Genomic DNA, 24,106 nt, shown 5'->3' on the forward strand with positions numbered 1-24,106 from the left:
CATAAATAACAGCCACAATGTTATAAAGGTGGATAAATAAAAATAATTTTCCTTAAACACAATTTCATGGAACCAAGACTCTCAGCCAGTAGCTTGAATCACAACTCGTTAAAAAGACATAAAAATGCTAAAACTTTAATTTAAGTGCATTAAAATAGCGATACACTTTTCGTCAAGACCAATGTCTTAACTTCCTCAGAAACTTTGACAAAACCAAAGGACTGTTATTTAAAGCATAATGTTAACAAGCACATGCTAAATCAATAAATCCTTAAAGTTGTATACTAAAATATGACATAAACAAATAATTTTATGCCACTATTGAGTTGCAACTCAGATTGAATGCCTGCCAACACCCAGGCATTAATGAAATGAACTCTATTATGTGTATCCTAAGGTTGAAAAATCTAGTTAGATAATACTACATTAGTGTTATAAAATAAATTATCTTATTTATAATATTAGTTTAGTTATGATATCCCCTAATTAATTTAAGGGTTATGAAAATTAGGTGGTTTAATAGACCAAGTTTTTTAAATGAATATTCCTCTAGTGAAAGCTTGGATAATCTGGGTTCTACAGAATTTTGAGAGGTGCATTTATGGTACAGTTATATATTATATATTATAGGTTAATGTTTCATCCTATCTAGTTCATTTTAACTATCTTGTTTGATTTTATTTTATTTCATTATTATTTGATCTTATCCATATTTATGTATTTCATGTTTATGTATTCTTCGTTATTTATTTTTATGCATTGCTAGCTGTAAAGTGACGTTTAAGTCTTGTATTATATTATTTTATAAGTGATTTACAAGTGTTACACTAGTTTTTTTAGAAGTGGTTCAAGGTTTTTAAATATGATAGCTTTGGTGGGTAAAGCACTAAAGTGGGGCATATGAAAACATACATATAATAATAGTGGCGTAAAATTATTTATGTCATATTTTAGTATACAACTTTAAGGATTTATTGATTTAGCATGTGCTTGTTAACATTATGCTTTAAATAACAGTCCTTTGGTTTTGTCAAAGTTTCTGAGGAAGTTAAGACATTGGTCTTGACAAAAAGTGTATCGCTATTTTAACGCACTTAAATTAAAGTTTTAGCATTTTTACGTCTTTTTAATGAGTCGTGATTCAAGCTACTGGCTGAGAGTCTTGGTTCCGTGAAATTGTGTTTGGCAGTTTTGGTACAATTTCTTAGTTAATTTTCCTTAAACAATAAGGAAGGCAGGGCAGATATATGTATTAAATATACAGAGGTAAATAATTTGCGGACAGAATGGAAAACAGTAATTAGTTACACAGACAGAAGAAAAATCTAATATACTGCTAAATAAACCTAGCCTACTATATGTAAAGAAAGACGAGAGCCTCATCTATGTTTAAGAACTAAAATTTTACACAAGGCAGATTGAAAACATCAGCTTACATAGATATAATGGCTTCAATTTCTCCCATAAAGATTAACTTTATACTGGTTTTAGTTTCACACACACACACACACACACACACACACACACACACACACACACACACACACACACACACACACACACACACACACACACACACACACACACACACACACATATTAGCTTATCATTTCCCCCACAGAAACTTCAATTCTTTCGCACACAATAGACAAAAGACTAACAGTAAACAAAATTTCCTATACATTTGTTAATTGCTGGCATGCTAATAACGGATTTTATTTATTTCATTTATTTAATTATTTGGCAGGCCTGGGGAGAAAAGCTCCATAGTCACAAAAAATGTTACATACCTATGGTACAAGGAATGAATCATAAGTTACATAGCTACTAATAATACAAAGCTTAGCAAAGCAAGAATACATGGATACATTGCAGTTTTCCTTATATAGAGAAATTTTGACAGAGGCATTACAGAGGATGTATATGTCATGAGAATAGCATGTAAGGTTTGTCAATAATTGGGATAATGATTGCTGGTGTCACAGTTTATAAAGCATCAGGATGGCAGAAAGGAGAAATTTAGATGGAGTATGCATGCAGCTGTAGTTGTAAAGAGTAGTAAGGATGATATAAAGAAGTATATTCAGCTAACTAGGGCTGGAACATGGGCAGAACCATATATTAGTTATATGACTGAGTATTTTTTTCAAGTGAGCAGAGTTAGTTGTAGATCTAATAGTTGGAGTAAGTACGTTCCAGATTTTTTTCTATATAATTTGAGTAAAATGAGTCACCTGCAGTATTATTAGCTTTGGTTATTTTTAATAGAGATTTATTAGCTGAATGTAAGACATGGTTATCACAGTAGGGTTGTAGTATGCTTTGAAGGACTTTTTTTTCAGGTAGTTATAGTAGCATATGAGCGAGCCATTGTAAGCTGGGTGTAGGAAAAGAGATGAGGTAGTTCTACCCAGGTGAGTTGTTTCAGGGCTAAACAGTGGAGAGATCTACATGTAGAGTCTGTGGTCAGTTTTGCTATTTTATTGTAGCAAGCTTCAAGTTTTCCTAGCTCTGTTTTCTTTATGTTGGTGAGTATGGGTGAAGTGTAGAGGAGAGTAAACAGTTGGTAGGTTCTTGCAATGGCAGTTTTGGTGTCATTACTTAGACATTGTTTGTTTATGTACAAAGTATCTAGTTTTTTATGTACCTTCTTGATAGTTTAAGATATATGAATGTTGAATTTCTTGTTATTATCAGTAACTACATCTCAGAATTTTGTTTGAGGTACGGCAGAGATAATGGTGTTATCTGTAGATATTATATAGAAAGCTATAGAGGGAGGTCAATGGCCCTTGTGGGTTGGAAGAGCACAAGTCTGGTTTTGTAAGAATTAAGGTTAAGCTGTGAATTGCAGAGAAAGACTGTTGTGTTATAAACTGAAGCTGTTGGAAGGAAGGAGCAGCACATGTAAGAGTGGAATCAGCAGGACACTATTGAGCATACTATTGATGATTGCTTTCACAGTTATGGGGTCAGAGGTTCTTTCAAGAGTATTGTACTTGCATTTTATGGCTATTTGGCTTACTGGCCCAAAACATTTTTAATACTTAATTACACACAAGCAATTAGGTACATAATGAGAAACCCATTGTAAGGAGCAAGTGGAATGAGAGTCATTTACCTTAACAGAATTGTGAGGCTCAATATAATGGGATTGAAACAACATGGTGGCAGTGTATTTATACTACACTGCACACATTCACTGTAAATCGATTATTCTGAAAAACACAGTGGGTATGAAGAGAGTTTTATAAACACTACAGTGGTGGGAAATGACGGTAAACGTTGATCTAAATATACCAGATTGCATAATATTTTGATCCTTGCATTATTGCCTGCACTTGCAAACCTATTGTGAGTTGATTTCTCTAGCTGTAGGCAGAATGATTTAAGTGTATACTTCTTGTAGAATTGTTATTTTTTAGTAAACTATTTTATTCCATGAATAATTTCATTCTGGGAAAAATGGGATGTTTCTGAGTTATTATCAATTTGACAAAGGTGTAATTTAGACTGCATTGTTGAATGGATTCAAACTGAATGTTAAAAATGATCACAGGAATATTATTTGCCACACCCAAAGACAAAGAGCACACAGAAACAAAGCTCTCTGAGACGAAAGTAAGTGCAATTATTTGCAAAGACAGTTTTAAAAGAAGTGTATGACATGCCAAATAGTGGCAAAATATCAAGTAATATCAATTATTTAGGAAAAATAACATGAATGTGTTGAAAGTTTGTATACTGGAAAATGGCATAGTAAACTGACAGAAGGGTGCATACCAAGGTATCACAGTGAATATATTAAACCATTGAGGGGAATTTGTTGGAAAATGTTCCTGCAGTATTAAAAACTTACTCAAGAAATAAATTATTGAGGCAAGTATCAAACAAGACAAAATTGTATTGACTTTCCAAAATGAAAAAGTAACTTATCACTGCATGTTTTATGTCCAACTGAAATCAATGGAATATAAAATGTTGTGCTGTCATATTCCGTATGAACGGTGGAAATATTGTAGAAATCCTCCAAATAAATACAAAGCATGAAAAAGTAGTCTGCTTAAAATGTAAAAGAGTAACTAATATAAAGAGTGTTGCCTGACTCTGTGTTGAATAGTGATGGTGCCGTGACTGTGATCAAGGTGACCAGAGTGCATATAGCTGCCCTAGTATTGGACAAGCAAGGCAAGAAGAGGGTGGAGAAAAGGGACATGACCCACTCACCACCACCACCACCTGGAAAGAGCATCATTTGTGTGCACTTGGAGGTACACGGCATGGTCTGATCTTCCAGCTGGACTACCACTCATGTCATTGGGAAGGGGTCAAAATGATTGGAGGAAATATTCCTTGGTGAAGTGAGGAAATGGCCTATGTGGACAGCCTCTTGAATGCCACTCCCTAAAGCCTTGCTGGCTGTGCTGATAGCTAGGTCCACAGATAACAATAAAAAAAAAAAATCTTCAAACAATCTCTAATGGCTGCCTCAGTGATGGCTCCTCTCAGTCATCTGGCAAAAGGAGCAAATTGGATGATAGTCCAAGAAGAGATTTGGTAGGTAATGGAGAAAAAATTGCAATACTTATAATAATACTAAGGATCTGGTGTTTGGTAGGTAATGGAGCAAAAACTGCAATACTTATAATAATAGTGACATACAACATTTCGAAAACATTCTGGTGATTCAATGTCTATGTTTCCTAGTGTAATAAGAAAAATTATTGCTCTGGCATTTCTGAGAAAATAAATCAAATACTTGCAGACTGTGTACACTGGTGTATACTGAAGAAATGTATTGTACTTTTTGAGTAATATATTAAGTAGTTATGAAGTTTTTGCAAAGAAAAAGGATAACTATACTGCATGTTTTAACTACTTTAAATATAAAATGTATGCAATGTATAAAGTGCTACTGAAATTAACAACATGGTATTTCTGAAACACTTTACCACTAATGGCATTGTTTAAGTTGTGTAGCATTTCTGAAACAGTCCAACGGTATGCTGCACAGAAGTAAACCCAGTAGTATTTCTGCACTGTGCTGGTCGCACTGGAAGCTCTAGTGAGGAACTTTGTAGCCTGTAAATGAACAGTCTGTTGGAAAGCCAGAACCCAAATGAGTGAAGAATTTTATAGTGAAAAACAAACTCAATTGTTGATATATATATATAATACATCAAAATAAATCTTAACAAGCAGCTCAAACAAATTCAGAATATGATATGTGGCAGCACTGAAACAGAGTTCTGCACACAGGAACCAACCATTTCTTCAATATGTAAACTTTCCTGTGCTTAAAATGAAAATCATTGTCCGTTACTGCTTTCTGAAGACATATGTGGATATGTGTTGAGGAAGGCCATCCTCCAGTGGCACATTGGTTATTATTTTATCATTTAGAAGATGTTCATCAGTACTTCTAATAAAATTTTCTATTTCAAAAATGCTAAAAAAGGTCGATATAAATGTTGATATGTAGTATGTATCCAAGCTGGTATATAATACACTTTTGTTTGTTCTATTTTTTTTAAACTTGTGAAACTTGTGGGATTGAAACAACATGGTGGCAGTATATTAATACTACCCTGCACACATTCACTGTAAATAGATTATGCTGAAACAACACAGTGAGTACGAAGAGAGTTTTATGAACACTACATTGGTGGGAAATGAGGGCAAAGTTTGGTCAAAATATACTAGATTGCATAATATTTTGATCCTTGCATTGTTGCCTGCACGTGTAAACCAATTGTGAGTTGATTTCTCCACCTGTAGATAGAATGATTTAAGTGTATACTTCTTGCAGAATTGCTAATATTTTCGCAAACTGCTAATTTATTCCATGAATAATTGCAATCGGGGAAAAATAGGATGTTTCTGAGTTGCTATGAATTTAACAAAGGTGTAATTTAAACTGTATTGTTGAATGGATTCAAACTGAATGTTAAGCATGATCACAGGCTTCTTATCTGCCACACCCAAAGACAAAAAACACACAGAAACAAAGCTCTCAGACATGGAAGTAAGTGCAAAACGCTCTTAGAGAGGGAAGTAAGTGCAATTATTTGCTAATACAGTTTTGAAAGAAGTGTATGAAATGTCAAATAGAGGCAAATTGTTAAGTACTATAAATTATTTAGGAAAAATTTATATGGATGTGTTGTAAGTTTGTAGACTGTAAAATCTGCATAGTAAACTGACAGAAGGGTGCATACCAAGGTATCACAGTGAATGGATTATACCTTTGAAGGACATTTGTTGGAAAATATTATTGCAGTATGAAAAACATATTCAAGAAATAAATTATTGAGGCAAGTATCAAGCAAGACAAAATGCATTGACTTTCCAAAATAAAAAAGTAACAACACTGTATTTTTAATGTCCAACTGAAATCAACGAAGTATAAAATGTTGTGCTGTCATATTCCATGTGAACTGTGGAAATGTTGTAGAAATCCTCCAAGTAAATACAAAGCATGGAAAAGTAGACTGCTTAAAAAGTAAATGATTAACTAATATAAAGAGTGTTGCCTGACTCTGTGTTGAACAGTGATGGTGCCCTGACTATGATCAAGGTGACCAGGGTCCATATAGCTGCCCTAGTATTGGAGAAGCAAGGCAAGAAGAGGGCGGAGTAAAGGGACATGGCCCACTCACCACCACCACCACCTGGAAAGAGCATCATTTGTGTGCACTCAGAGGTACACAGCATGGTCTGATCTTCCAGCTGGACTACCACTCATCATTGGGGAGGGGTCAAAATGCTTGGAGGAAATACTCCTTGGTGAAGTGAGGAAATGGCCTATGTGGACAGCCTCTTGAATGCCACTCCCTAAAGCCTTGCTGGCTCTGTTGATAGCTAGGGCCAAAGCTAACAATAAAAAAAGCTTCAAACAATCTCTAATGGCTGCCTCAGTGATGGTTCCTTTCAGTCATCTGGCAAAAGGAGTAAACTGGATGATAGTCCAAGAGGAGATTTGGTAGGTAATGGAGAAGAAATTGCAATACTTATAATAATAGTAAGGATCTGGTGCTTGGCAGGTAATGGAGCTTACATTATAATACGTATAATAATAGTAATTTACAACATTTAGAAAACACTCTGGCAATATAAGGTCTATGTTTCCTAGTGTAATGAAAAAAAATGATTGCTCTAGTTTTTCAGGGGAAGTAAGTCAAATACTTGCAGACTGTGCACACTGAGGTATACTGAAAAAATGCATTGCACTTTCTTTGAGTAATATATTAAGTAGTTATGAAGTTTTTGCAAAGAAAAAGGTTAACTATACTGCATGTTTTAACTACTTTAAATATAAAGGGCATAGCAAAATTAATTTAAAATGGGTGGCGAAGCCAAACACACTCTGGCTAGGCTTATAAATGCCCTAGGGCAGATAGCCTAGTATGAGCCTATGAACCTATGTAATGTATAAATTACTACTGAAATTAACAACATGGTATTTCTGAAACACTTTACCACTAATGGCATTGTTTAAGTTGTGTAGCATTTCTGAAACAGTCCAACGGTATGCTGCACAGAAGTAAACCCAGTAGTATTTCTGCACTGTGCTGGTCGCACTGGAAGCTCTAGTGAGGAACTTTGTAGCCTGTAAATGAGCAGTCTGTTGGAAAGCTAGAAACCAAATGAGTGAAGAATTTTATAGCGAAAAACAAACTCAATTGTTGATATATTTATAGTACATCAAAATAAATCTTAACAAGCAGCTCAAACAAATTCAGAATATGGTATGTGGCAGCACTGAAACAGAGTTCTGTACACAGGAACCAACCATTTCTTCAATATGTAAACTTTCCTGTGCTTAAAATAAAAATCATTGTCCGCTACTGCTTTCTAAAGACATATGTGGATATGTGTTGAGGAAGGCCATCCTCGAGTAGCACATTGGTTAGTATTTTATAATTTAGAAGATGCTCATCAGTGATTCAGATATTATTTTCTATTTCAGAAATGAAAAAAAAAAAGGTCGATATAAAAGTTGATATGTAGTATGTAGCCAAGCTGATATATAATATAGTTTTGCTTGTTCTATTCTTTTTTTTAAACTTGTGTTTTGAGTGGTGGTATCAAACAGAAAGTGTGAGGGTTATGCTATTATGTATGCAAATTTTACATTAATCAGCTATCCAGATTTTTCGACAGATGTACCTATTTTTCAAAAGCCTTTGTCCAAATGTTTGATATCTGTAAGTTGAGAAGTATGTGTGGTAATAGTATCTCTAAATTTAAACTCAGTATTATTAATAGTTTTCTCTAACTTGCATTGCCACCATAAGTCAACATATATAATTTTTATTTCATAGTAATAATTTTCAGCTTTATTAAATGACAGATCATAATTGAGTTACAAACAGAACCCACTATGAAAAAAGGGAGAGAGTTGAGTGGCTATTGGCAAAAAGTTACCAATCCTTGAGAGAGACCAGAAATAGAACATTCCATCTCCCAAAATAGAGTATGCTTATTTACTTTAAGAAAAACAGCACTGTCCTTGCTTTTTTTCTGTTGCCAGCAACATGTAGAGCCATTATCTACAGTGGGAACAGAAAGTGGTTGTGACAATAGGAAGTATTGCCAGTGATGCCAGGAGAAATGGAGTAGTGGATGTGTAACATATGCCAGCACAGCTAGTTGGAGTTTAATAAAGAATGATATGTCATTTGCGTATCAAACTGCTTTGTACAGATGCTTGTGTTTACAAATGTATTTGCAAAGTTGCTTGTGTTAAAATGTATCAGCAGTGTGGCCTGCTGGAAAGAAAAAAAACGTACATGTATTATTGTAACTGAATTACATGTATATATTTTAACAGAGGATACTGGAAGGGGAAGAGGTTAATCACAATCCAGCTGCAGAAAACTTTGAAAAATACTTGAAATTTAATTAAGCCATAAAGATTGTATCTTACAGTTCTGGTTGCAGCCAGAGACAAAATGTCTGGGAAATATTAGGAACCCTTCTTTGTTGTCTCTAGCAGGGAGCTAATTGTTACTGTGGTAGGGTATTGGTTTGAAACTGTTTTTTGACTTCCAGGAGCTGCAGCAGATCTGAGCAAATCTCTCCTTGTGTGTATGGTAACACATAGGTGCTAAGATCCTAACAGCTTCTAGCAATGGGGGTTGCATGGGAACCAGAAGTCAGATGACCAGATATATGTGATGTCATTCTGTACAGAAATAATGTTTTAATATTAGAGGAGACTGAAGTCTCAGGAACAGTCTGTTCTTGGAACCTGACAAAGGAGGAAGTCCACTCACCCACTTCATCTTGCCTTGCGCTAGTGAGTGATCAGAGGCTAGTAATCTTTAGATTAGTCAGGAAAATATAGTGAGAATAGTTGAATATTGTTTTTTCTGTAAGTGTGTTAATCTTTCTAGCTGTGTTACTTTTAAGATTTCCTATGTTTGAAACTCTTGTGTTTACTGCAAATAGATATTTAGTATTTTCATGTTCTTTTATTATTTATTATTAAATCTATTTAAACTTCTTACTGTGGCTGGTCCTTTTAGAACAATATTTAAGTTTTGAGAGTATTTGCATATATTTATTTTGGGGATAGCTCTGGCCACTCATGAAAGCCTTATTGTTTGGTCAACATTACCATTTGTATTAATATTAATTTCACTCAGTATAATTCTGTACCCCTGCAAGAACCTTAGGTAGCTGGCTTTGTAGTGTCTGGTGGCAGTGATAACTACCTTATAATCTGGGCAGACGGGGGCATAGCTAGTAGACCTGTGCCAGCCTTTCCCAGGTGTGTGTGTGTGTGTGTGTGTGTGTGTGTGTGTGTGTGTGTGTGTGTGTGTGTGTGTGTGTGTGTGTCTGTGTGTGTGTTTGTGTTTGTGTATATATGTGTGCAAATCAAATCTCAAAGTGTGTGTGTGTTAGACAGTGGTGGAGGACTTGGCTTGGGCACTCAGCTGAGAACTTAACTCTGAAGCTATTCCACTGGGGGATCTTATTGGGACCTGAAGAGAGACAGATATAGAAAAATCCAGACCCTGGGCTGACTGTGTTCCCTGTGTGCTCTTAAGGGAAATTGTGCTTGATGCAGAGAAGTCTTCATCTGGAAATAATGTGTATCCATTTGTATTCCAAGTGAACATCCCTCTCCAGTGTCAGTGGTGAGTATTCAAGCTCCTTGATTACTGACCCAGAGTGGGGATATGACAGTGTTATTCAGGCATAGCATGAGCTAAGTTTTTTCAAATTTTTTATGTCAGACAACTAGATAATTGGATGACTGACTAGCAGATCTAAGCTATTCCTAATTTTGCAAAACGTGCTTGATTTCATCTAACATGCCTACCTTAACCTTCATAATTTTTAAATTGATTTTTATTTATTTTATTTTATTTATTTATTTATTTTGAAGCACTGGGAATTACATTCAGTCAAAAATGGCAGACATTGCAGTTCCGTGATTCTTATTCATAAGAAAATCTTTGTTGCTGCAAAACCTGTTCTCTTAACTAAATTAGCTCAAATAACATAAGCTTACTTCTTTGTGGGAGAACATGACTAATGCCTGTTCTTTGCTCATTATTCTGACTTTGAAGGATTTCTGTGATTTGTGTGAAGCATCTTGGAATGCTATGGAATAAAACTGAAGTGTAATACACGTATGTCATTTTTAACTATGGGTCAGGGGTTTGAGCTGTGTGTAGAAAATAACTGACCCTCCTTCTCGGACTAGTGTGCAGTTGCAGGATTAACATGATTTGTGTAAAGCAACTTGGAATAGTTTTAATGTGTGGCTACTGTTTGCCTGGAACTTCAAAGAGAAAGATACAATATATGGCCATCATTTTGATTATAGTTGTTTGAAGTGCTCACAGAAGTAACAATAACTGGTGAGTGGGGAGTGGAGTTGTCTGGTAAAATCGACTACTTAACTGGACATATAAGATATGCACAACCTTAGTAGCTATATTTGTTGGGGCTGTCTGTAGGTGAAAATGATTAGCAGCTTGCTATTGCTTTTTCATTGTTCTGTCTTTTCATGACTAATGTGAAATGTATCAAGTGACTTGAAATACTTTTAATATATGTGAACTGTTTGTGTGAACTATATTACATGGCCATCCTTTTCTACTATGCTGAGATGGCTCAAATGTGCACAGAAGAGGCTATAACTGCCTACTAGGGCTGAGGACTGCCTGGATGAAAGTAACTAGCCCTTTTGTGATTTGTTCAGTTTAGTCCTCTTTCAAAACAAGCCATAAAATGCATTGCAGAGCATCCAGACCTTCACGGATTCTGTGGGATGCTGCCTACCCACAACAAGGCTGTAGAAGTCAATTTTCACACACAGACTAAGTAGCAGTCCCTGCCCTGAGCTCCACCATATTTAAAACCAGACCTGCTCAGAAGTGTACACAGAAGGTCACTGTAGCGTGCGTGAAGAGCTGGGGAAGATACCATTATTTCTTTAACTTTCCTCCAGAATCTCAGAGGTTACTATTCTTGTGTTAGGCTGGGGGCAGTGTGGTTATTATTTCTTTCCTTTTTTTCCTCACAAACTTCAGAGAGGTGCACAGAGAGTCATTCAGCTTGCAAAGTATCCATGTGCTGTCTGAGAGTCATTCAGCTTGCAAAGTATCCATGTGCTGTCTAAAATTAACAAGTTGGAAACATTACTATAATAACATATTTTCATTTTCCACACAATCAAACATCAGATACATATACAGATGACTATCTTTTTGGTGGAGGGTAAAGAGGTATTCTGTTTGTGTACATCTGATAGCAAATATGTTTTTTTGCTCTCTTTTGTCCATGTCTGACATCAGAGGGATACACAGAAGGTAGCTGTCATGTGTGGGTAGAGGAGAGGAGGATGGCTGTATATACATATAGAAACAGCAACTTGAAATATGTGATTTTGGCTATTTGTCCCTCTCTTTTAGTCCCAGTTTAACACCAGACAGGGTTACACAGAGAGTGACTACCTTTGTTAAAGTGGCAGAGTAGGCAGGTACTATTTCCATTTATGATTTATATATCACCACATGCATCTGTCTTCTATGTTTATTGTGCACTGATATTTGGTTAACTTTGAGCATTAAGCCTTGGATACAACTCATTTCTTCCTTAAAATAAAATAGTCTAATTTGATTTCTTTCCTTATGGATGATTTTTGTTTAGGCTCTTAAATACACCTCAGAGGATCTATACCTCAATGATTTCTGGGTGCCTAGTCACCCTAAGACCACCGGCTTAATTTGTTATTATAGTGTAGTCCTGGTCATTTAAGATGTATTGAAAAGATTCATGGAAAACCAAAGTTGAAGAGCAAGACAGAATTTCTTCCTTTAATCATGATTTTTCTACAGAATATCACTGGATGAAAATGCTGTTTAATAAAAATGTAAAATGCACCTCAAAGCAACTAGAACTGCCATGGCTTTTGAAAGCATTGTACCCCCCAAACCACTGGCTTAATGAAGTTTACTACACAGTTATTACACAGCAGTCTTGCTTACTTAAAATGTGTTGAATGAGTGAAGAATACATTCAGAAAAAATGAAGAATAAGACAAACTGAGAGGAAAAAGGAAGAAAAAACTACAAGCACTTTCAGGCTCTTACAACCATTCATCAGATCAGATGAATGGTTGTAAGAACCCAAAACACATCATAGTTTGTCATTTGTATTTTATTAAAGATATATGGATTCTACTATGTTTTTACTTCTCCATGGATTCTGCCTTGAATTGCTTTGTTAAAAATGAGACAAGTAATTAATTTGGCTGTGTTGGTGGTGTTGGTTTTACTTGCTAGATATATATATATATATATATATATATATATATATATATATATATATATATATATATATATATATATATATATGTATATATATATATATATATATCTATGTTAAACTCACTGCATGGTGTGTGTGTGTGTGTGTGTGTGTGTGTGTGTGTGTGTGTGTGTGTGTGTGTGTGTGTGTATCTGGGCATTAAATACTTACATAATGTATATATGTATATTTTACATGTAAAATAATCCAACAGCAATTGCATATCATACAACAGGAGGTGGAGTCATTTTACATCAAACATACCAAAAAAAAAAAAAAATATATATATATATATATATATATATATATATGTGTGTGTGTGTGTGTGTGTGTGTGTATGTGTGTATGTATTAATAATAAAACAAACACATTTTCTAAACACAATGATGCCTTCCAAGGTGGGTGTTACAGGGACAATGAACCTTCCAGTTTGCAGCATTGAGCCTCATAACATGCCTAGATATTATGTTGTTTCTCTAAAGTCTCACACCGTCAAGCATTCTTGCTTGCATAATGTCACAGTTGGAAGAATAACCCCATGCCAAGAAATCTGTAGGGCTGATGAAGTTTGATCTGGCTGGCCAATGATGTTTATCCCCAAAGGTCTGAACTGAGAGGTTATTATTTATTTATTTTTTTTGTATATGACATTTAAATAGTAATATAGTCCAACTGGGCAATAAAACCCCTTTTTGGTGGGACCCTTGTGCAGAAAGATACACGTATGTAAAATAAAATACACACAATTATAACACAATATATACAGCGTGAAATACCAAATATGCAAGCAATTATAGGACAAAGTAAAGTCGTCACTTTCGCATCTCATAATTTCGGTTGGGAACTAGACCCTTCTTTTTGGCACATATCAAACTTACCCTTATTACTATACTATTCCCTACTAAACCTAGGTGGCAGACAGCAGTTACCCTTACTTAGGCAGCATTAACAAACCTAGGTGGCAGACAGCAGTTCTCTTTACCATGGCAACATTAACAAACCTTGGTGACAGACAGCAGTTACTCTTACTCAGGCAGCATCAACAAACCTAGGTGGCAGACAGCAGCTACCCTTACTCAGGAAACACTAACAAACCTAGGTGGCAGACAGCAGTTACCATTATGCTAGCTACATCAACATATGAGCTCTACCCCACTCACAAACAAGGGAAGAGACTTGTCATTCACATCACAATTCAGCTTCACATCACTAACTTTTAACCATCCATCCTTTATCCTTAACCTAATATGTCTCATCTTACTATAACCTTTACTCTCTGCATCACATTGCTCATATTATTGGTCATTATAAGGCTATACACTCTTTCTCTAGACATACTACCACACTCTATATACCAAAATTAATACCAAAAGCACAGCTTATCATCACAATCCCCACACTATACAAAGGCTATTTAAAATTACTAACTTACATAAACAAAAGGCTGTACACCACCCAAATGTAGTTAATCCAACCAAAAATCAAGCAAAAAAAGAATGATGACATCAAGGGTAACTGTCTCTCATCCCAAAGTATTTACTCTCAAAAATATTACTCTTATGAGATATACACAAAAATCTTGGGCCTTTGAAACTAAAAATTTAAACTATTAATGCAGGTAGCAAAAGTAAAAATTTGCATCATTAGAAACCTGGATACTAATGGAGGGTGCACATATCTTAGCAGGAATTGAAACCTTGACAGCAGATATTTGGAGTTGGCACAGTGCATATGATGAAATAGGCTCCAACCATTAGAGTACTTGAATTGTTGTGTATTTCAGCTTTTCCCGGTTAGAGGTTGCCACAGCGGAACTCCGGTCCGCTAATTATTGGCAGTAGATTTTTACGTGCCGAGTTGCTGGCCCTGATGCACAACCTTCAATGAAGGTATGCCCATTCACACATGTCTTCACACAGAAGATGCTCTAGCTGAGAATCAAACAGGACAACGTCTTACTGTGAGGCGACAACGGTACCGCAGCACCACCACCGCAGTTCATTAGAGTACTTGAATTACTGTAGCTAATTCCAGTGATAAAAATCTTAACTGAGTAATAACCCATATTACCATAAGAAGCTATAGACTTTCACACATTAGTGAAGTATATATCCCACCCCTCTTCCTACGACACAAAAGCATCTAACTTTTCAGCAAATGTACCACAAGGGTATTCCCAAGAATTGTGTTATACTAAGGGACTTCAATATGCATACCAAAGGACCCCATGTAAATAGATTCAGTACTACAAGGATTGGGCCTGGAGAACACCGTACCAGACCAAATATAGGTACCAGCAACAACTCCACCCTTGATCTCCTTATTATCAGTATGAATCATAAGTGCCTAAAAATATGCAAACAGTGTAATAACTGCTGCCCAATCATTCTACTACTTGAATCAAATGTGTTTTATAAAACCCTTCAAAACAACCGTCAGTCCAAGTTTTTACAACTTTAAGTCTGGACAGTGTCAAACAAACTGCTCACTGATCCAACAAAAACTAACCTAATGCTTTTCTCCTCTCAAATTCTTGCAACTGTCATTAAAGACTCTAATGACAACAGCATTCCAAATGTTCCAGAACAGAAGTACCTTGGTCTAGTTTTAAATCAATGCCTCAGTCTTACTAAACACACAGAAATACCACCAAGGTATTATGCCAAGTTAAACTATGCCATTTATTTAGGACCTCCTTTCACCAACTTCTAGGAATGCTATAGCAAGAAATGTTCTTAAGCCAAAAATCAAAGTATGGCCTAGCCCTGTAATGTTTTCACTCAGACCAAAATACATAAGCTTCAGATCCTGACAACTAAAACATGTAGATTTGTGACTGTATTTGATCCGAAAAAAACACTTTTGTGAAGTACTAAAGGCTGTCAGCTGGCTTCCTATTTCTCTCAGAGCTACACTCAAACTCACAGGCACAACACTTCCTGGACTTTATTGAAGCAAATGCCCTTGAATACACAGAGCACACCCAAACCAGCAGATCAAACATACTGGATCTGGTACTCACCAATATGGGACAGGGCTGCACCCCCCCATTTCATGTCCTCACTAGTGAGGTCAGATAACAAAGCTGTCTCCTTGGAAGTAAAAATCAGCCTGGCAAACTCAGCTAAACCAGTAACAGTTAAGAACTAATCTAAGGCAAATTGTATCCTATTAAGTGACAGTTTGTCAAAACTCAAGGCTCCCCGTAACCTCAAGAACACAACTACCTATGCAAAATTCTTCCTAAGCAAACATGTGGATGGCTTCATAGAGGCTGCCATACCTACCAGAAGTAAACCCAAAACCAACACTAAACACAAACTCTATTGGTGGAATCCTCATCTAAACAGTGTATATAATAAAAAAGAAAACTCATGGCCAAAATCAGGAAGAGCAACTCCCTTAAAAGCTGTCTTATACAAGTAAACAAGAAACTGAGAGGCCTAATTAAGTCCAGCATGGCCAACTATAAGGTCAGGATAACCTTGCAGGCTAATGAAAACCACAAGGCCTTCTTCAGCTATGTCCAAAACACTAAAGGTAACACACAGCAATGTGCTGAACTAGTGGTGAACAGTACCACCTTTATTGATCAGGGTGACATAGTAAATCTATTGGCTGATAAATTCAGCTCAGACTACATCCCCCATCCCCCTCACTTCCACCTGGTGAAATCCCCTCCAACATACTTCTCCAAACTATTAGAAGGGACCAGGTGCTGGAAGTACTCGCTAAAGCCAAGAACACTACCTCTATAAGTCCTGACGACATAGTCAGTTGCCTTCAGAACAGTCTAAAACATGATCTGTCAGAACAACTTGAGGAACTCTTCAACTACTGACTCAAAACCGGCTGTGTTCCAAGTGAATGGAGGACACAGCAGTCATCCAGTCATCCCTCCCTTTTAAGGGTGAACCTTCGACTAACCCGGGGAACTACAGACTCATCAGTCTAACAAGCCTAATATGCAAAGCCAAGGAACTAGTTATTATGAAAATGATAAAAGGGACATTGGCAGCCTACAGACACTGGAACAATCCCAGTCTGGCTTAGTTAAGAGAATGACGTGCCTACTTAACCTGGTAGGCTTCTTTGAGAGGGTCACCAAGGTAATGAATGAGGGTAAAAAAGTGCATACTGCATATCTTGACCCGGCCAAGACCACACTAAGGCATTGTTAACAAGCTCTTTGAGCTAGGCATAAATCCCTACATAATCCACTGGATTGCCAGCTAGCTCACAGACGGGACCCAAGAAGTTAGGATTAGTGAGACCACCTCCACCAAGAGATCTGTTACCAGTGCAGTACCCCAGGATTCCAGGCTGGGCATGTTCCTGTTTGGCATCTACTTGTCCTCTTGACAGAGATGATCAATAAAAAAGGAGTATCCTTACTAACACCCCTCTATAAATCCCTTAGTTACCTCTCCACTAACATGATGCTAGTGCAACCTCATATAGATGCCCATGATACTTGGGTCCCAAATGGTTTGGAGTAGGCAGATAAGCTTGTAAGGGCCCTAGCAGTTGCTAGTCTATGAACTTCTAAACAAGTACCCAGCTCTATAAAAATGTACAACTGAGGTACTGTTCTGCCTTAAAAATAGTAATGTCACTAAGGGAGCAATCCTATCCACTAAGAAGTGATGAAAATGAAAACCTTCTACCAGTCAGACCCCAATTCAAGACTACAGTCAACTAAAGAGCCTTTTCCATATTAGGCCTAGCTAGGTGAAATAAATTTCCAGATGTAGTAAGTAACCAACAGACTATAATTTTAATCAGATTATAAAAAAAATGTATTTTAGTGACATAGATAATGATTATCCTAATCTGACTGCCTCATCCATAAGCTCACCACTTATATACAACTGTAAAACTGCTCTTATATGTACATAATGTAAATATTGTAAATACTGAACTGCTTTACTCTCTCATACGTTACAAAATTTGTACTTTCATGTATGGATGCAAAACTTATACTAGTTTATTTTATAATGTATTGATTTAGTTGTGCTTTTCAAGAATGCATACTATATTGTTTTAAGCTATGTTGGTTTATTTCTGCTTAAAGAGCCAGGGTCATTAAATAAATAAAGTGTAGCTTCAGAGCAGTTCAGAGATGTAGTTATATATATGAGTTTTTCCAAAATAAAGAACATCTTCATTCAGAGCAGTTGTTTTACTTTTGAAATTTACATGTAAGCATAGACATTGATTCAACTATGAAATCTGCCTTCAAGTACATGCATTTGAGTACATAGATATATACATCTTTATAGATAGAAACAAATTAGACTTTTGTATGTAGTTTTCATACAATTATTTTGATTTTATTTCAATGAAGACAGAAGGGTAGTATAGAATGAATATAGCTGAAGATGTTATTAAATCTAAAGAGGGAAAAAAGAGGAAAAAAACAGTGGTAAACTTAAAAGGGTAATGAAAGAGAGAAAGTGGTAAGCCAATAATGTAGTAATGGGGAAGGTATATAGAGTTACCAAAAACATTTCAGTTGAAATATAATTAACCTGGGTATGTGCAAGTGCACAGCCAGGAATCAAGTAGGTAGTTTGCAGCTGTAGTTTGAATGAGTATAGATGATCAATTTGTTAAAAAATACATGACTGAAATTCCATTTTTTTAATAAAATTTTTATTGAAATCAAAACTGAAATATACATTGTTTTTAAAATAGTTATGAAGAATTTTATGATACAATAAAAAAAGGAATGATATAATGAACAAGAATAACAAATTATTTACAAAGATGTTCACTGTATAAGAATCAAATATTACTGTAAGGCTGAAAGAAAAAGAAAAAAAAGGAAACATTTGATTATGCATTCAAGTTACTGATTTACTAGTAATTCATTTATACTCTTCCAATAATTATAAGCTGTTGTATTCCTTGAAGATCTAGCTTTGATTGTCAACATTTCAAGTTTAGAAACATCCTTGAGAAGATCTTTAAACATTTTAAAAGATGGAATATGTGAAGATTTCCAATTTTTTTGTGATTTCTTTCCTGGCAATGGACAAAACAGACCATAAGATTGAATATTTGCTTGGTTTACACAGTTTGGAAATGGGGTGTTAAATAAAGCTAGTGATTTAGTAATAAAGTTATCTGTAAGCATTGCTTGTAAGAATTTGTTAATGTCTTCCCAAAATGTTTTTAATAGTGAGCATTCATAAAATATGTGTCCAGTTTGCATTGATTTCTTTCATATATCTCCAGCATAAAACATTTTCTTTAGTTATCTTATTGATATTATGTGGTGTGAGAAATGATCTGTTTAAAAATCTCCAAGTGAATACTCTCCATTTATGTGAATATGTAATTTTACCAGCAGATTGAAGAATATTTAATTTGTCTATGTCTGAAGGATAGGTGTTGTTATTGATGGTGAAAATCTTCCAGTAATTATATGTATACGTATCTAAGTCTAATTTTATTGTTTTATATATATGTGAAATACTAATTTTTGGTGAATTGTTCTGCTGAGTAAAACGATATAAAAATTGTATCAATTTGGGGATAAAGATTTTAGTTGTAGGGGGGATTAGATCTAGTTTATATCTTCTATATAGCTATATAGCTTCTTGTAGGTCTAGCCATAGTAATGAGTCAAGATTATTCTCTTCTATAAGAATATTCATTGCTTTTAATTCATGTTTGCTCATCAATTGGCGCCATGCTATCAGATGCTTTTGTTTGAATAGTGAAATTTTTTGATAATCTGTAGTAAACATGATCCCATGAGTATAGGCAATGGGGAAAATAAGAAATATCCAACTTTCATATACTTTATGCCTAAGGCGAAATTCTTAAACAATCTTAAATTAGAGATATGTAGTTGGATTTAAATGTTTGGGTGTGGTGATAAGAAAAAAATATTCTTTCAATCTCCAAATAAATGTATTATTCATTATGTATAACATACAAGTATCATTGGTATTTCTTGGAGATTGGGATAAAGATAGTACATAATGTTTCCATTTTGCTGAATACTTACTGTCCACTAAATAAGTAATTGATTTGATTACTGAAGAAATTGAATAAAGTTCTAAGTTGGGGAGGGCTATACCTTTCATTATCCCAGCTATACATATGGGTTGAAAGGGCAATTCTAGATTTAATTGGATGCCAAGGGAATTTTTTAATCATTGTATTAAACTTTTTGGTTACTAAATATGGTGGGGGTATATAAATGGACTGAATGATATGCAAAATTTTAGCGAGTAATACCATCTTTATAATTGATAATTTCTCATCCATTGAGCATTTTATTTTTGACCATCTGTTTATTAAATCATCTAGGGTTGCTATACTTTTATTAAAGTTCAGATTTATAATGTCTTTTATGTTGTTAGTAATAATTATAGCTAAATGTGTTATTTGTTGATATTGTGGTATATATTTCTTGAACTTGTCATGTATATTAATTTTTTGACCTACTAAAAGGATTTGTGTTTGATTATGATTGAATTTAAGGCCTGAGTTTTTTTGGAAAATCTCCATGTTGTTAAATAATTCTAACAAAGATGGGTTTTTACCACCCAATGTGACCACTATGTCATCCACAAACATTTATATTTTTGATGTTTCATTAAAACCCAATTAATATACTATAATATTCGTGTTATCCCTTATCGTGTTGGCCCAAAGTTCCATGATTAAAGTGAATAAAAGGGGAGACAGTGGGCAACCTTGTTTGGTACCTTTAACTATTGGTATAAATTGAGAGATGTTAGGGCCTATTTTGATGCATGCTTGACTACCATTGTATAACTGAGTGATAAGGTTTATAAAATGTTTTGAAAAATTAAGTTCCCCCAAAAGAATGAATAAATAATCCCAATTAATTTTATCAAATGCACAATTTATGTTATTTAAGCTAATTATAGTTAAATTGTTTTTTAAGATCTTTACTGATTCAATTAAGGTTAGTATTCTCTTAATGTTGTCATAAGTTGTTCTATTAATTATGACACCTGTTTGGTCTGCCTCTACTAGATTAGGAAGAACATTTTTGAGTCTATTAGCATATATAGACATAAACATTTTATAGTCTGTATTTAATAGGGAAATAGGTCTATATGACCTACATTTGGTAGGGTCTTTATCCTGTTTTAGAATAGGGGATATAAAAGTATATTTCCACGATGGTGGGGTGGAGTTTTTAGTTTGCGCCATGTTAAAGATGGCATGTAATATTGTGAGGGCTTTATTAGGTAAAATGTTATAAATTTCTGGATAATGCCATCATTGCCCAGAGCCTTTTTTTGTTTAAGTTGGTTAATTTGCAGTTGAATGTCTTTAAAAGTAATTTGCCTATTGAGTAAATTATCTTGCTCTTCTGTTAATTTCTTATTTAAATTTTTATTAATGAATGTTTGTATGTCTTTTTTAGAATTTGTTAATTCAGTAGACTTGTTTAGGTTAAGAAAAAAATTCTCTAAATCTGTTTAATATATTCTGTAAACCTGAGACCATTTTCTTCTTCTGTGGTGAAAAAAGTTCATTAATATGGTTAAATTTATTTAATCTTTTAGTTTTATTGGCTAGAATACTCATGGATCTAAGGTTAGATGAAAAAGTAATAAGTTTGATTTTTTTCTAAGCTAATCATAGTTTTACGATTTAATATTTTACGATACTTTTTGTTTAAGGAATCTATTTCTTTTTTTTATCTTTGTCTTCTCTGTTTTTTAAAAGGTCAATATTCAGTTTGTCAAGGTTAGATTGTATTTTTTTAATTCTCTATCCCACATAGAATATGTGAATATGTATGTCAAAGGTTATGGAGTTATGGTCAGATAGGGGGCATGTGATCACCTTTGTACTTGTTAAAGAGTCCAGTAAGTTATTAGAAATAAAATCTCTGTCTATCCTTGAATATGAATTATGTCTATGTGAATAGAATGTATAGAAAAGTGATTTGGGGTTTGCATAATTATTTACATCTTTCAGCAGAAGACAATCAGAAAATTCTTTCACTAGTCTAGCCATTGATGAAATTCTTCTTTTACCAATAAATGTAGAGTCTTTGCTATTAAAAAATACAATTAAAATCACCAGCTAGTATGATATTACCCTTAGAAAAGTGTAAAATGTGTTTTGTGTGTTGCTGTGCTGACTTAAATCCAAAGCCAGGAATCCAATAAATATTAAATAAGGTGAATATTTTATTATTAAAATTTATAATAACTGAAGCTATCATACCTTCATTATCTTGGTATGTATCTAATATTTTTAGTTTAGGTAGTTTATTATTCCATAATATTGCAACTCCTCTTTTTTTTTGAGAGTCCTCTGAACTAACTAGAATAGAAAAGGATTTAGAGTCTAATTTAGAGATATATTCTGATATCAAATGGGTTTCTTGTAAAAATATTATTTGGGAGTTTTGTAATTTCAGGTATATATTTAAATATCTTCCCTTATTAGGATTATTCAGACCACTGACGTTAAGTGAAAGACAATGTAAAGAAGTCATAAGGTGGTTACTATGTCTAATAATACATGGTGTCTATATTTTATATTATTTTTTTTTTGTCTATTAGTGTATAAAGGATAAATGTAAGGAATACAACTGTTTGTTAAACTTAAAATATGAAGAGGAGGTATAATCAAAGGTATATTCAAATAATTTTCATCTATGTAAGTTGTAGTGAACATCATAAACAATGTTAAAAATTTGTAACAAACATTTTTAACAAAAAAAAAAAAAACACCCAAAACTTTTCTGGAGTTATAAACTCCTAATTCGAGTGACATCAATCACTCAAATTATCTATCTAACTAGCAGCAAGTTTCAATCAGGAACTGCCTATTTGCAAGATAAATACATTTAAAGGTATGGCTTTAAATGAACTTAACTTCCTTATATACAGAAATAAACACATCGAAAAGGAATATTGATAAGATCATTAAAATATTCAGTAGTATTAAGTATGAATAATAACATGCAATACTGCTATGTATAATACAATAAATCATTGAGTTTTTAACCATATGAAGGGAAGGTAGTCCACACAGCCTACCTGGACCTCGCAAAAGCCTTCGACACAATATCCCACTCGGGCATCATAAATAAGCTCACCAGCTTAAATATCAACCCCTATGTCACAAGATGGGTTGCAAACTGGCTCAGGGATAGAACCCACATGGTCAGAATTGCAGGTGCCACGTCAGACTCTAAACCAGTTACAAGGCTCAGTCCTGGGGCCTCTCTTGTTCAGTATATATTTCTCTGAGGTACAGGCTAACACGGGAGGACTATGGCTGACAAAGTTCGCAGATGACTGCAAACTGGGTGCCATAATCGACTGGCCGACTGACACAAGCATCCTCCAAAAGGGTCTCATAGAGACAGATAACTGGTACCAGAGCCATGGCCTAAAGCTAAATGCCAAAAAGTGCGTAGTCATCCCCTTTGGGAAAAACAAAGTGCCCACAAATTACTACATAGGTGGTAATCCATTAAGTACAGAAGAAGTAATTAGGGATTTGGGGACCCAAGTAGATAGCAATCTCTCCTTTGACAATCACGTTGCCAAAGTGGTTAGAAAGACCTTCTATATAGCCCACCTTATCATGAAAGGGTTCACAATCTAGATCAAGAGAGGTCATTGTGCCCCTCTACTCATCACTCATCAGGCCCATAATTGAATACAATGCCCCATTTGGGATGTACCTTACCCGACACCTGCAGCAACTGGAAAGACCCCAAAAGTACCTCACCAAGAGGATCAAGGGACTCAAACAGATGCCCTACGCAGTTAGGCTAAAGAAACTCCAGCTCTACTCAGTTGCTTACCGCCTACTCAGAGGCGATCTGTGCCTGACATATAAAGCCATGTCCAACCCAGAATTAATGGACATGCTCCACCTCAGGAAATCCAAATCCCTTAGAGCTACATGCCCCAGGGACTTAAACCTCAGCACAGAAATAAATAGGACATGCTGGAGGGACATATTCATATCCCAGAGGCTCCCCTCACTCTGGAACAAAATCGCAATCCATGTTAGGTAGAGCCCCTCAACAACCCTCTTCAAGAGAAATCTTGACGAGTGGATGGGAGATCATAGGTTTACCCCTGGGATCTCTTCTGTGTCCCTACTAGACAGAGGCACAGTAAACTAACCTTAAAAGGGCTATCTTCTCTGACCTACTATACAGAGGCACATCAAACTAATCTAAAAGGGTGGTGAAAGCCAAACACAATCTGGCTAGGCTGATAAATGCCCTAGGGCAGATAGCCTAGTATCA

This window comes from Protopterus annectens, chromosome 2.part1 (genome assembly GCF_019279795.1).
Source record: "Protopterus annectens isolate FY-2018-M chromosome 2.part1, PAN1.0, whole genome shotgun sequence".
Taxonomy (NCBI): domain Eukaryota; kingdom Metazoa; phylum Chordata; order Ceratodontiformes; family Protopteridae; genus Protopterus; species Protopterus annectens.